At 35.9% G+C, this 14,882-nt stretch overlaps 1 protein-coding gene across 1 annotated transcript in view; it reads left to right on the forward strand.

Annotated features, from left to right (window-relative positions):
- The first annotated feature begins 7,544 nt into the window (after positions 1-7,544).
- LOC123528469 (uncharacterized) overlaps positions 7,545-14,882 on the forward strand; it is a 37,696-nt gene continuing 30,358 nt past the window's right edge. Inside the window, 1 exon segment of the mRNA XM_045308205.2 lies at positions 7,545-7,732. The gene's annotated coding sequence lies outside the window, so the exon portion shown is untranslated.

The following is a 14,882-nucleotide window of genomic DNA, read 5'->3' on the forward strand; positions in this document are numbered from 1 at the left end:
AGTACTATAATCTAGTTCCCAAAATAAATAAAAATTGAACGCTGTTTCTCCTGAAGGTATGTTTCAGTCATTAAATTATTAGTTTTGATTATACAGTCCATTTCAACAGTTATTTAAAAGAAATGGTTATGTTAGAGTTTAAATTGCTTAGTAGAGTTCTCTTCTTAGAATGCAGTCCTTTCTTATTCACTCTGAAGGAGTAGCAATGCTGGAAAGACAACTCTATATCGGAGATCGTACTAAGCTTGCACGCCTTGCAAAATGTCATGAGTTGGTAGCCAGAGAAAGTTATATTGTGCAGCATATATACCAGTGTATAAAAAGAAAGATGTGCTTCTTCTTTATATGATTAAGATTCTAATATGTGTTACAGTTACAATAGCATATCAAATATATTATTAGGGCTTTCACTGTGTTAAGCTACAACAGTAGATCAAATAAATTATCAGGGCTTCCACTAAGGTTTGATTTTAGGAAGTCGTGATTTCCTTCCTTTCAATTTTGGAAGTTGCAGGTCAAATTTCTGAAAGTCTCGGTCGCAATATTTGCTCTGATGTTTATTTATATTGAAACAAAGTTTTACATGTCCTGCACAATAGCGTTCAATTCTTGCTTTTAGTTAATTTCTATATATATATAGAAGTATTTGCGAGACACCTGTAAGTCAAGATATGAAAGACTAAGTGTTTTCCAGCCAGTGTTAAGTTCCAGATATCTTTCTTGGTAATGCTGCTTGACATAGTTCAGGGGAGGGAATTTGAACACAAACTGGTACAACATGAAACAATAATATTCCAAAACAAAACCTGCTTTATTTACACAAGGTTGCTTCATGTAAAACCTTTTAAAAAAAATTTTAAGAATGCACAATCAATCATGTATTCAAATAAACGGAATATTCCAATAACCAGTATTCAAATAAGTGGAATCGACTGTATTTCATACTTGTTTTTACTTGGCCACTAGCCTAAACCCAAACAAATAAATGTAATCAAATAAGAATCTTGCTTTACACTTTTTTGACGATTTTTCTGCTTGGAGTATCGCCTGAGATCCCTGTTCACAATAGAAATTGAAAAATGGCAATATAATGTAAATTGCATTGATATATCTTCCTGGTAAAATGAGCAAAAACAGTCTACTTTGAGTGTGGAAGATTAGTGGCTTGCTTCCTGACCGTGTCATACCAAAGACGTGAAAAATGGTATTAGTAGCTTCCTCGCTTGGCGCTCAGCATTAACGAGATAGTGCTAGGACTGGTCAGCCCAGTGTCGGTATAATGTGACTGGGTGGGGTATCATGTCAGGTGTGTACAGCATGATATTCCTGGGAGGTAGCACTATAAAGTTGAGCATTGTGCTCACTGCTACAAGTAGACACAGTTGTTTATATGACTGCAATATTGTTGAAAAAGATGCTGTTCTTGAACACATACACAGCAAAACACTGTCATGTTTCAGGAGTCAAATATTTTCCATCTTCCCTTGTCCTTTTCAAATAGAAACAAACCTAAATATGGACGAGCTTAGCAAATACTTGTTAGGACGATTCTCACAGTACAATTTATATACAGCTCATTTTCCTTAGAATTTGGTACTATATTAGAAGGTAAAAGAAGAAAAATAACCATGGCCCTATAAATTGCTGTTCAGATGACAGAAATAAAACCTTATATTTAGTACTAGTATGATTGATTGAAATAAGTTTTATCTGACGAGAGTAAATGCTGGTGTAATGAACTGTAACAACAAAATTCAATTTTCATACACCTGAGTTACTTGTCTGGTAACAAAAACAGAAAATGTTAATTTAATATTTTGCTTTGATCTACATAATATATGAGGTCAATTACTAAGCTAGGTATACATTAAATATTTAATGAATAATTTAGCAACACTACCAGTAATTTCGCGCAAAGAAAAAACTAAATGTATACTTAAATGAAAATTTCATCATTTGCGTGTAAAAAATTATAATCATCAGGGTATGATAAATTGGATCCTTTTCTGCTCAACTATTCTAATTTTTAGCTCAACTATACGAAGTACATCGAGAGCGATCCTACTCAACCTGTCGTTGGTGCCCTTCCGCATCCCCACCTTGGTTAAAGTTTTTATTACACTTTCTCTTTTTTTTCGTTATCTCTGTAATTACTTGATGGATTTGTTTCAAACTTAAAGTAGTTATTCATCATCATCACCCTCATCATATGGCACAAGGGCCATAACTCTCACACCAATATTTCATGAATTACTCCCCCACCCCCTTTTTACTTAGGATTTCTGGTTAAAGTTTTGATGCACTTTCTTTCTATCTTAATTATTACTAAATGGATTTGATTCAAACTGAAAGCAGTTGTTCCACATCATATGACACAAGGTCCATAACTCTTGCACCAATATTTTATGAATTATGCCCCCATTTTGCTTAGAATTATACTTATTTAGTGTTTTGATACAATTTATCTCTCTTATAACTTAATATTTTTGACACAGACTCAAGCTATTGTGCAATATCTTCATTCACCATTGGAGTCATTAAACACTCCAGTGACAGCTCCAGCTTTCTCAGATGTGCCCCGTTTCACTGTTCAGCATCGAAATAGTCAAGCACACTGTCTCCTGTGACAGCTTTTGTTGTCTTGTCCTGCTGTGCTTAGGTTCCATAACTCAGTTTATTTAAAACTTATGCCCCATTTTTGGCTTGGCATTGTTTGAGTAAGTTTTTTTATGTAATAAATTACCGTAGAGAAACTACTTTTTCATTTTGATGGTCTGGCATGTAATACACATGTTCCATAACTCTTATTTTCATTTTTACAATGTTAATCCCCTTTTTTGACCTAGCAATTTCTTGTCTAAGTCTTGAATGCTAGTTGATATCTTAGCATCCACTGATGGGAATAGATTGTAACTACACAGGCTTGTCCACTGTAATGATCTGACTTACAAAACCTAGGTTTGCATTTTTACAAAGTTTTGCCTCTTGTTTGACTTAGCAATTTTTGGTTTTGTTTGTAGCTCACCTGAGTATGAAGTGCTTAGGGAGAGCTATTGTTATTACTCATGTCAATCATCTGCCCATCAACACTTTCCTTCAGATGTCATCTCTGAAACTACTGATCAGAATTGCACCAAACTTGGTCAGTAGCATCCTTGCACAGTCCTCTATTAAGTTTGCAAATGTTTCACATTGGCCCCTTTCAGGGGCCACCTGAGCTAAAGATATTAAAACCTTCAAATGACCATTTGATGGATCTTCATCAAATTTGGTGTGTAGCATCATTATAAGGTTCTTTCCAAACTCTTTCCAAGTGCTTGAGTAAAACATGAACTTCTTGATGATTCTTCATCAAACTTGAGCTGTAGCAGCATTATAAGGTCCTCTCCCAAATTTGTTAAAATGGGGGACTTTGGCCCCTTTTAGGGGCACTAGAGGTTGAAATAGAAATACATTTGAATTACTTCTCATGAACTGCCTTATGGATTTTCATCAAGCTTCTTATGTAGCATCATTGTAAGGTCCTCTCCCAATTTCATTCAAATGGGTGGGGGTCTTGATCCCAATAAGGGGCATTTAGAGCTAAAGAAATACTTTAAACATGAACTGCTTGATAGATCTTCATCAAACTTGATCTGTAGCATTATTATAAGATCTGCTCCCAAATTTATTCAAATAGGGGCTTCTGGCTCTATTCTGGGGCCACAAGAACTAAAAATAGAATATTTTTTAACAACTTCTCATAAATGGCTAGATAGATCTTCACCAAACTTGTTCAAATGGGGCTCACAGCCCCCTTTTTGGGACCCCTAGGGCTTAATATAGAAATACCTTCAAATAACTTCCCATAAATTACTTGGATATATATAACCATTATAAAGAAAATTTCCAAAACGCCCTCGGCCTGCTCCAATGTTGTGTGTAGTTTTTCCACCCAAGTTTAAAGAAGCATTTAGTGTTTGAGCTGTTTACCATCGGTCACACTAATTTATGAAATCAACTTCTACTGCCTCTTGAACTTTCAACACATTCAGCAGATTATGGTCCTCTTCAAAGTTGCAAATCTCTCTAGCCTGTTTAAACTCTGAAACTCCGGTGAGCAATCTAGGGTCATCATGTACAAGTTTCCCATTGCATTCACTGTTAGCTGTCCTTTTCTCTTCTTTGTTGGTAAACATATTCAAACTTGTTATTTTGGTGTTAGTGATATCGCTCTCCAAGCCTGCATGGAACTTCCTTGAAGTTTAAATTGAAAGTTACCTTGAAAGAAAATACTTTCGCCGAGACATGATTTATAGCATAACGTTTCTTGATCCTCATACCGGCTAAGGTGAAACGATGACATTCCAGCTTTTGACGGCGGATGAAGACCGCCAGTTGCCCCTGTAAGCATTATTTTATGCTGGCACCTAGGTAGACTCCCCGGCGTTCCGTAAGCCAGGTGAATGGCTTCCTAACATGAACGAATTGTACACTCCAAGCAAAGTCCAGAACTCGGCGCGGCGAGGGGCAAGTGATAGTCGAAGTCTCCGGCATTAACCACTTGGGTTTTATTCCAAAAACGTCAATTTATTTCCACCCCAAACACGCTAAAGGAAAATATACGCGACCATGAACTTGAGATATTGAATGTGGGGGTATATTTTTAAAAGTTGTACATATACCCATGTGTGTGTGTGTGTGTGTGTTGAAGTGCACAGAAATGAATGCGCGTTCTTCAGAAAAAGTAAACAAGAATCATTTGCAGCAACTATTCCGTTCATAAAAAGTTATAATGATTCCTTGGTAAATTGTTGTAACAAGTGTGGATGTACATGTAGTTTATATTTCTTATATATTTTTCCTTTCCAACAATTCCAAAGTTCATTTCTTTTTTACTCCATAAAATGGACGAAGTTGCTGAAATGTATATAAACAAACGAGATAGGTATTTAAAGGATTATAATTATAGTTTTAAACATTTGACATGTTTAAAAAGTAATTTTTAGCTCACCTGAGCAATGCTCAGGTGAGTTTTTCTGATCGCTCGATGTCCGGCGTCCGTCGTCCGTCGTCTGTCGTCTGTCGTCCGTCGTCTGTCAACATTTAGCTTGTGTATGGGATAGAGGCTGTATTTTTCAATTAATCTTCATGAATATTGGTCAGAATGATAACCTTGATGAAATCTAGGCCGAGTTCGAAAATGGGTCATCTCGGGTCAAAAACTAGGTCACTAGGTCAAATCAAAGAAAAACCTTGTGTATGCGATAGAGGCTGTATTTTTCATTTAATCTTCATGAATATTGGTCAGAATGATAACTTTGATGAAATCTAGGCCGAGTTCGAAAATGGGTCATCTCGGGTCAAAAACTAGGTCACTAGGTCAAATCAAAGAAAAACCTTGTGTATGCGATAGAGGTGGTATTTTTCAATTAATCTTCATGAATATTGGTCAGAATGATAACCTTGATGAAATCTAAGCTGAGTTCGAAAATGGGTCATCTCGGGTCAAAAACTAGGTCACTAGGTCAAATCAAAGAAAAACCTTGTGTATGCAATAGAGGCTGTATTTTTCAATTCTTCTTCATGAATATTGGTCAGAATGATAACCTTGATGAAATCTAGGCCGAGTTCGAAAATGGGTCATCTCGGATCAAAAACTAGGTCACTAGGTCAAATCAAAGAAAAACCTTGTGTATGCGATAGAGGCTGTATTTTTCAATTGATCTTCATGAATTTTGGTCAGAATGATTGCCTTGATGAAATCTAGGCCGAGTTCGAAAATGGGTCATCTCGGGTCAAAAACTAGGTCACTAGGTCAAATCAAAGAAAAACCTTGTGTATGCGATAGAGGCGGTATTTTTCAATTGATCTTCATGAATTTTGGTCAGAATGATTGCCTTGATGAAATTTAGGCCGAGTTCGAAAATGGGTCATCTGGGGTCAAAAACTAGGTCACTAGGTCAAATCGAAGAAAAACATTGTGTATGCAATAGAGGATGTATTTTTCAATTGATCTTCATGAAATTTGGTCAGAGTGATTGCCTTGATGAAAACTAGGTCGGTTTTGAATATGGATTATCTGAGGTCAAAAGCTAGGTCACTAGGTCAAATTAAAGAAAAATCTTGTGTATGCGATAGAGACTGTTTTTTTCAGTTGATATTTATGAAATTTGGTCAGGTTGATTGACTTAATGAAATCTAGGTCGAATTTGAATATGGGTCATCTGAGGTCAAAAACTAGGTCACTTGGTCAAATCAAAGAAAAAACTTCTGTATGTGATAGAGGCTGTATTTTTCAGTTGATCTTCATGAATTTTGGTCAGAATGATTGCCTTGATAAAATCTAGGTCGAGTTTGAACATGGGTCATCTAGTGTCAAAAACTAGGTCATATCTAAGAAAATGCTTGTTTTATCGCAAGAGACCAATTTTTTGGTCCAATCTTAATGAAAATTGGTCAGAATATTTGTTTCCATAAAAACACTAGGTCAAACATGTTTTACACTGTTATGGAGTGTTTCTTAGGTGAGCGACCTAGGGCCATCTTGGCCCTCTTGTTAATGGTTTTAATCAGAAAATTGGCGGAAGACTGGACCAGATCTGCGCCGTTATCCATTTAATCTCATCTCGGAGTCAACAATGTCCCTAATATATTGGTAATTTCTGTCATAACTTACATGACTTTGGTTATTTATTTCATTATAAGGTCAGTTGTCCGCCAGTTAACTCGGCAGCTAAAGACTATGTGGCACAGAATCCTTTTAATGCCATGGAGGTTTTCGTCCTAAAGTCGTGCAATATTTCCGCTGCAGAGCTCGCGCAATATTTCTCGCTACAGATCTAATAACCTGTAAGAGAAAACTTGAGAGAAAGGAGAGATAGAGGGAGGGGGTGGGGGTAGGGTTTCGTAAATCGGGTGCACGTTTCTTCGTATCCTTCAACACAAAAGAAGTTTCTTTTGCGGCAGATTCTAGTAAAACAAATGATTTCAAAATGATGACAGCGGATATTTTGTCCGCCATCGTTTCAAGTTACATGCATAAATGCTTCAGTCAATTTAGCGGAACGGTATTTGCCGTTCTTATTGCTTTGATACGAAATATAAGTTATAAAAATGATAAATATCTTTATTTTATGAGGTTATTATACGGTATGTTAGTGACATTACAAGATCGCGCGCCAGTCCATGCTTCCTGTTTATGAATAACCTGATACGGCACGAGCTAGATCAAATTAAACAATTAATTAAGAATGTTTGCAATTGAGCAAATCACTCTCATTGGATCGCGAAATCGGTCATATTACGACTTCTGCGAAATTCGAACATGCGACGACTGAATAGATTGGCCGACACAACACCGAGATCAGTCCCAAAATATAGCATGGTCATTTTTGTACCCACATGATAATTTTGTATAGATGAATATGCTTAAAAAATACTATACTTAGGATTTCGGTCGAATTAACATAATTTACTACTTGAACGGTGCCGTGGGCGAAACCACAGGCTTCAACAACTTCAAATCAAAACGGTTTATCGTAGGTCGCATATAATTTTAGAAAGCTTATATGGCCAGTCAAGCGGAGCGCCAACACCCTTCAATTTTGTGCACATTAATTACATGTGTTTTTCGTCTTCCATAAAAAGTATCACAATGTGACGATTATATTCCTTCAGTTTCTTCATTGTTTCGATTTTTGTGGGAGAATGTCAACAGTATAATTTGGATACATTTCAGTGCAAGTTTAAGGTTTGTGTTCTACGTTTTTAGTTGATAATAGTTTATTTATATTTATACTTATAACGACGTTTGCAGATATTCGATCATATTACCGTATAAGGATTAGCATTGGTTTATGTAAACAGTTTATTATATTTTCCTATGCAGTGACTAAAGATTATATTGTGACATGTTGTAAGTATACATAGACAGTATACATAAAATGGAAATTATACTTGTTATATCACATTACGCTTTTATACTGCGCATAGCTAACATTTTTTTTATACAGATGAGTAAAACTGGTTGACTGGATTATGGATAAAATATACACTCTTTATCTGTTTATAATATGATAGCTGATGATAAACTCGGCACGGTTTGAATTGTTGATATTTATTTTCTGTCCATATATATTATCATTTTTAATTGTTTTCGACCAAATTATGTCATTTATAAAGACCAGCCGAGAAAACGTATCTTGTGCTACATCAACATAGACGTAGGATCGAGTAGAGGGTATGGGGCGGCAGGGCACCGCCCCACCCCACCGTACATGCGCGCGCGCTTTCAGAGAGAAGACAACAGCATATGCATTGGTCCCCCATCTTTCGAACTAGTCTGTTCCACTGATCTGTCTAGCAATACAGAATATGTAGTATAAAGTGGAAGAGTCTACTTTCGAACATGTGTTTTCTCTCGTATTCAGGAGACCATATCGATAATTCAATCCTAAGAACTTACTTAAATTCAGCATCTGGTTTTCAAAATATTCAAAACTATCCATAATACCACACCCTACAGGGGCTTCAACACCCAGATTTATTTCTGTACAACCCACGAACTCCTTTGCAAAACTGTGGCTTTTCATGACAAACTTTCATTGAACATATACATTGTATCATTGGTTAGTTCATTTGTATCACAGGTATTGCCATAATTACAATATGCTATAGAATTTTCACGATTGTAGTTTGCGAAATATGCCAGTATTCATTCAATGTTTTGCAGGCCCAAGATAGTTTCACATGATATTATATCTATCATGATTGGTAAATAGATGTACTTGTCGAACTAGGGCAAACTTTGCGGTTTAAGAAACAATGAAAAAATGATAAGTAAGTCTCAAGTGTTTTGTTTTCAATGATATGTGCATAAATGTTGACTATATCTCCAAAAGTAAATAACTTGCAGACATTTTCAATATTAGTTCAGTCTCCGGCTGGCCTCCGATCCCTAAGCCGGGTCTGGGTCTCGTATTTTCAAGTGAGATCTAGCTGGGTTACGAATAGTCCAATCTCGTATCGTTATTATCACTTACATTTCATTACAGTCTGATATATTGGGACAAGGTTACGAAAGAATGTTTATTTGACATACATGTGGCTGCGAACATACTCAGATGCTATGTAAGCAAATATTTCTGTTATAACTTGTAATCCTAGCATCAGGTTTAGACGGACCGAAACATGTCAGTTAGTTCGGAACAGGTACCGTAAAGTAATTAAGGCCGACCATGCTGTGTTCTGTTTGCCACACACTGTCCTATTTCACATCTTGCCAAAACTTTACCAGTAATCCCAATATGTGATGCTAATTAGGACAAGCCGCATATACATTTGTTGTTAAGTGTTTACAGACGTTCAAATTAGAAGTGAACTATCCAAGGTTATGATCCTGTCACATCTCCTTCTCGGACATTTTGCGCATCCGACATTTCTATGAAGCTCATGCGCCAGTTTGCCACTATTTTATTGCATTCTGTTGCAATTGTGTACATGTACACACACTATACATTTCATAAACCAAAATTCTCCATCTAACCACGCGCACATACATTTTTCGAGGATATCTCGTATATTACTTCCCCTATATTTCTACGTAAATACAAACGTAAATTCCAGCATTTATGCCAATCTCCTCTATTTTTTCGGCGACAACTATGGTTTCATTTTCACTGTCTGTTCCAAACCACTTATTTTTCTCTGAAGGACTTTTTATGCCCCCACTTTTTTTGTGGTGGGGGAGGGGGGGGGGGGGGGCATATAGATTTGCCCTTGTCCGTCCGTCCGTGCCCGCGAAATGATGGTTAAGTGACTGCATAACGGTACTTTCTCTTTGATGTCATTCATTCCGTTCTGTTTATGTGACTATTTTTCTTTTTATGTGACTGTTAGAACAATAGAGAGAACAATGGGGGAGTCACATAAAGACTGTTTCGTTAGAACGTCCGTCTTTCCGTCCGTCCGTCCGTCCTTCCGAGAATGTTGTGTCGCGCGTAGCTCCAAAAGTATTTGACGTAGAGTCACAAAACTTTACAGGAGTGTTGGTCAGCATGTGTAGTTGTGCACCTGGGGTTTCGCGTCCGGATTCATTCAGTCTTATAGAAGTTATGGCCCCTGACTTTGTAAAAATTGGTCATTTTAATGTTGTGTCGCGCCTAGCTCCAAAAGTATTTGACCTAGAGTCACCAAAGTTTACAGGAATGTTGGTCAGCATGTGAAGTTGTGCACCTGGGGTTTCGCGTCCGGATTCACTCAGTCGTGTAGGAGTTATGGCCCCTGACTTAGTTAAAAAATGATCATTTTAATGTTGTGTCACGCGTAGCTCCAAAAGTATTTGACCTAGAGTCACCAAAGATTACAGGAATGTTGGTCAGCATGTGAAGTTGTGCACCTGGGGTTTCGCGTCCGGATTCATTCAGTCATGTAGGAGTTACGGCCCCTGACTAAGTTAAAATTTGGTCATTTTAATGTTGTGTCGCGCGTAGCTCCAAAAGTATTTGACCTAGAGTCACCAAAGTTTAAAGGAATGTTGGTCAGCATTTGCAGTTGTGCACCTGGGGTTTCGCGTCCGGATTCATTCAGTATTGTAGGAGTTATGGTCCCTGACCTAGGAAAACATTTGTGTCCTTTGTCATGTAGTGGGGGCATCTGTGTCCCATGGACCCATTTCTGGTTTGCATACAATTCTCTGCCCCGTGCGTGGTTTCGAATCCGAAGGAGTTAGGGAGCACATTGCACTCTATGCTGCATACAGACAGCTGCATACGTTAGCCCGCTAGTTTGCATTTTAATGCATCAAATGTAGATTTCTTTATCGATTTCATCTTGCAGATAAGTTTCTCACTGGATCCCATAGTCTGTTGCGAATTACCGGCAAACCAATAAATTTTGTACGTAAACATATAATTTTGTAACAGTAATATAACACTTATTGCTAACTCGATGACCCAATAAAGTTTGTATATAAAACTTAACACGTACTGTAAACTCGATAACGGGTAGTTATATAGTGTAACATCCGTGACAGTCGTAGAATGATCTGTTTAAATATTGATGGAATTAGAAACCTCGATATATTTGAGGGAAAAATCTTTCAGATAGATGCAGAGAAAGAACCGGTATTATACGACTTGTGTTAAACAGGAATGTTAGTAGTTTAATGTTGGCAGTGACAATAATATCTAGGGAAATATGATAAATTCTGTTACTATGACAGTATTTTCCTTTAGGTATAGCTAGGGCGGTTGTTTTATTGTACGTTTCGTAATCTTTGTGGAAATGAGAGAAATTCTAGAACTATAGTATATATATTTGGAGGCAGGTATAGATTTCTAAAGTCTATGGATTATCCTGTTTGAGTAACTACTGAGTACTGTTGAATAAAGGTATTTCATTAATTTTGAAGTACTAGATAAGCAGTATAACACAACATAGTTACAATTTATATGTTGCTTTTTGTCTAGTTTAGAGACAGCAGTTATGTTATTCGGGAAATATACCTATGTGATTGAAACTAGACTGTAAATTCTGTACTATGTTTTGCTAAATTAGTTTGTGATAGGTAACTTTGCCAGAAAAGAATAAGTGTTTCCATTGATACAGGTTAATCAGTGATAATATACATGATGTATGTATTTAGCCATGATGGATATAAAATCAGCCACTGGGCCTGTAAGAGGATCTAGTTTTAAAGTGAAATAGCATTTCGTTTTTAAATGTCCACTTAACAAATAAGAGGGATATTTAATTACTGGCATAAAACTAAATTCCTGTCAGGAAAATATGAAAACTAAAGAAGTTTCTGATATTTATCTCGGGCTATTCTACTCACACGGGCGTCGGCGTCGACGTCACAGATTGGTTGAAGTTTTGCGTGCTTGGTCATACTATTAAGTAAGTAACTATTCCATGTATTTGATCGAAAATGACCCATTATTTTATAGAGAAAATTCAGTTGAAGATTTGCACGCAGCTAATTCTCAGACTGTATCTCAGAAACAACTATACATGTATACATGTACTAATTTGATTCAAACTTTACACAATGATACTTACATATCCAAGTGAGATAACTCTCGACTGGACTAAATTCAGGTTTTGGCCCTTAGGTATTTAGGCGTAAAAAAATTGTTTGTTTCCGGTATCCCGACCTACCCTAAATTGTTTGTTTCCGATATCCCGACCTAACCTAAACTTTTGGCCCAACCGTAAATGTTTTGATTGCCTTGGATATTTTTTTTCAACTTTTTAACAGAAAGTTGCAAAACTGCACTTTTTATGCTTTAAACATGGTCAGAGATGTTAGAAATCAACTTACTGCTGCTCTAAAGGCATCACGAACTTATTGGTATTCATTTTTTGACACAAAAATAATTTCCGAAAAGTCCCACTTAATAAAAAAGATAAATAAAAGAATATACCGACCTACCTACCCTACCTTTTTTTAGCAAGTTACCGGAAACAAACGTTTTTTTTACGCCATAGAAAATTTGCGCGCAACTCCCATCTGTCAAGCCGTATCATATTATACTGAAACTTCACATCAGACACTTTCTGTTCAAACGTACTTACATAACCAAATTAGTAAACTCCTGGTTGAAGTTAATGCAAATTATGGCCCTTATTTCACTTAGGAAATTTGGTTGATGTGCAATGAATTCAGTTACGTAAGTATTTCCTGACTATGATTTGTTCGGCTAATAGTCTGACAGCTATTGATATTATACAAAAGTGACTTATACATATAAAAAATGATTTAAAATGGAATGACTTAATCGACGGAAGTGTTCAGTAAAGTTGGTTTGTTATCTTGTGTATCATTTATATGCAGTTTTATGTCGCATTTAATACGGTTGTATGGCTATCATCTTTAAACCCCAACCTTTGCTATAAAAAGAAGTGGGAGGAGCCAAATTTCAAATGGTGGCTGTTTTTTGCAACAATTTTCATCAGAGAGAGATTTTTCAGGAATTTACCAGAAATAAGCTGTATTTATTTTTTTTAAAAATATGCAGTTGTGGGGACATGTTTTCTGTTCACAAAAATGCATTCCTTCCACAAATAACCCACTGAATAAATTAGATACTGCAGTTACAAAATTGAAATATCAAGGTATTTTATTGAAAATTTGAATCTGAAACGACCTTTGACCCAAGTCATGTGATGTAAACAACGACAAGTTGTATATAACCCACTTGTGTGTATGGATATTTTGTTCCTAGCAGAGTTTCATGTACAAGATATATAGTTCACATTTAAAAGAATGTGTTTACTTTAGATTATGGTTAGTTTTGAATGCATGCACATCTGCATGCTTTTTTATTATGCTTCTTTGATTTAGATATTATGATAATTGAGTTAATAAATCCACTAACCTGAGTCCTAGGTCCATCATAGTTATAATTCCAAATGATATGTTATCCATTTGTAATAATTCTTAGGTGAATATTTCTTTTTATGATACATATAAGTCACTGTTTTGAATGATTGTAACTTTTTAGTATACATACATTATTACATAATACAGAATTTTAGTTTCTTTTGTCATTTTATTTTTAAAATATAGACGAATTTTGGGTATCTAGTTCTATTTCTGGCCCATGTATGGCTGACCTGGAAGGTTTGGGTACAAGCCCCGCACTTGATTAATTACACATGCTGGCATAATCTCCCTTAATATCCACACATCAGTCTCTGTTCTTGTCCTGTTTAATGCCTTTTGCTTTTTCTGAAAATACTGAGGGAAGTACCAAGCCCCTGCATTGGATAGCATATTCCAGTATTTTTGGTACCTTTTTTTTTGTAACCCACTATTTCTTTCATGTGGATTTGCACCATTACCAAGCCAAGACTGTCGTTGTAGAGTAACACATGGATTCAGGAAACAATGTTGACACGCTTATCCATGTCAATATCCACAAGGTTAGCCTGTCTGTCATCCATATTATCATCACTGTCATCATCATCATTGTCCCCACCGCCTGTTGCTCCCTCAGTAACTGGACATGGCATTTCCACATTTTCAACAACAAGCAAGTTTTCACTATTATTATAATCATTAAAATCATTTTCCTCATCATCCTGTGCCCGCTCTTATTTGACTAATGAATTCTCAAAATCCCAGTCATTAAATTTAAAAAAATGAACCAATGTATCAAACTGTTCCCTTGAAACTTTCAAAGTAATTTCTTGTTTTTCAGCCATTTTGTCTAAAATCTCACACAAAAATTTTGCCGGGAAATTTCACAATGTCAACATAACTGGAACGGATGATTCCATTATTTCTGTGTACAGTTTCTGTTTGCTTATATATTGCATATTTTGTACTAAAATAATGCCATATGCTCAGGACTGTATAATTAAATTATAGTAATGCTATGTACTCTAATGGGGCAGAATAGTTTACTCTTTAATTTTTGAAATAATAAAGTCAACATAACAGATAATCCTGCAACCCCTCAAAAATTGTTTCTAGTGTCTATGGAACTTGACCCAAAATAGTTTATGATCCACTGACCATTACAGTTATCTGTTTAATCAAGATCAGGGATTTATTTTATGACCCAGCATGAAGCATTCTCATCAATTATCTATATATCCACATGTAGATTGCATTTCGTGAAGACTGCACAAGTATTTAGTCTAATAAATGTAATTTGCAGTCCTGAAAATTCCCATTAAGTAAATTGATATTCATTAAGAACACAATTAAAATCTGTAAAAATGATTTCTAAAAGATGCCTCTTTATCAATTATGCCAGGTAAATAAAGAATTTGGAAAATTTACAATAAACAGAATATTTAAGGGCTGGTAAAGGCTGATAGGCCTTGGTAAACTAAGAAATAACATTAATAAAATTTATATTTAAAGTCCATAATATAAATTATTATTTCAA

This window comes from Mercenaria mercenaria, chromosome 13 (genome assembly GCF_021730395.1).
Source record: "Mercenaria mercenaria strain notata chromosome 13, MADL_Memer_1, whole genome shotgun sequence".
NCBI lineage: Eukaryota > Metazoa > Mollusca > Bivalvia > Venerida > Veneridae > Mercenaria > Mercenaria mercenaria.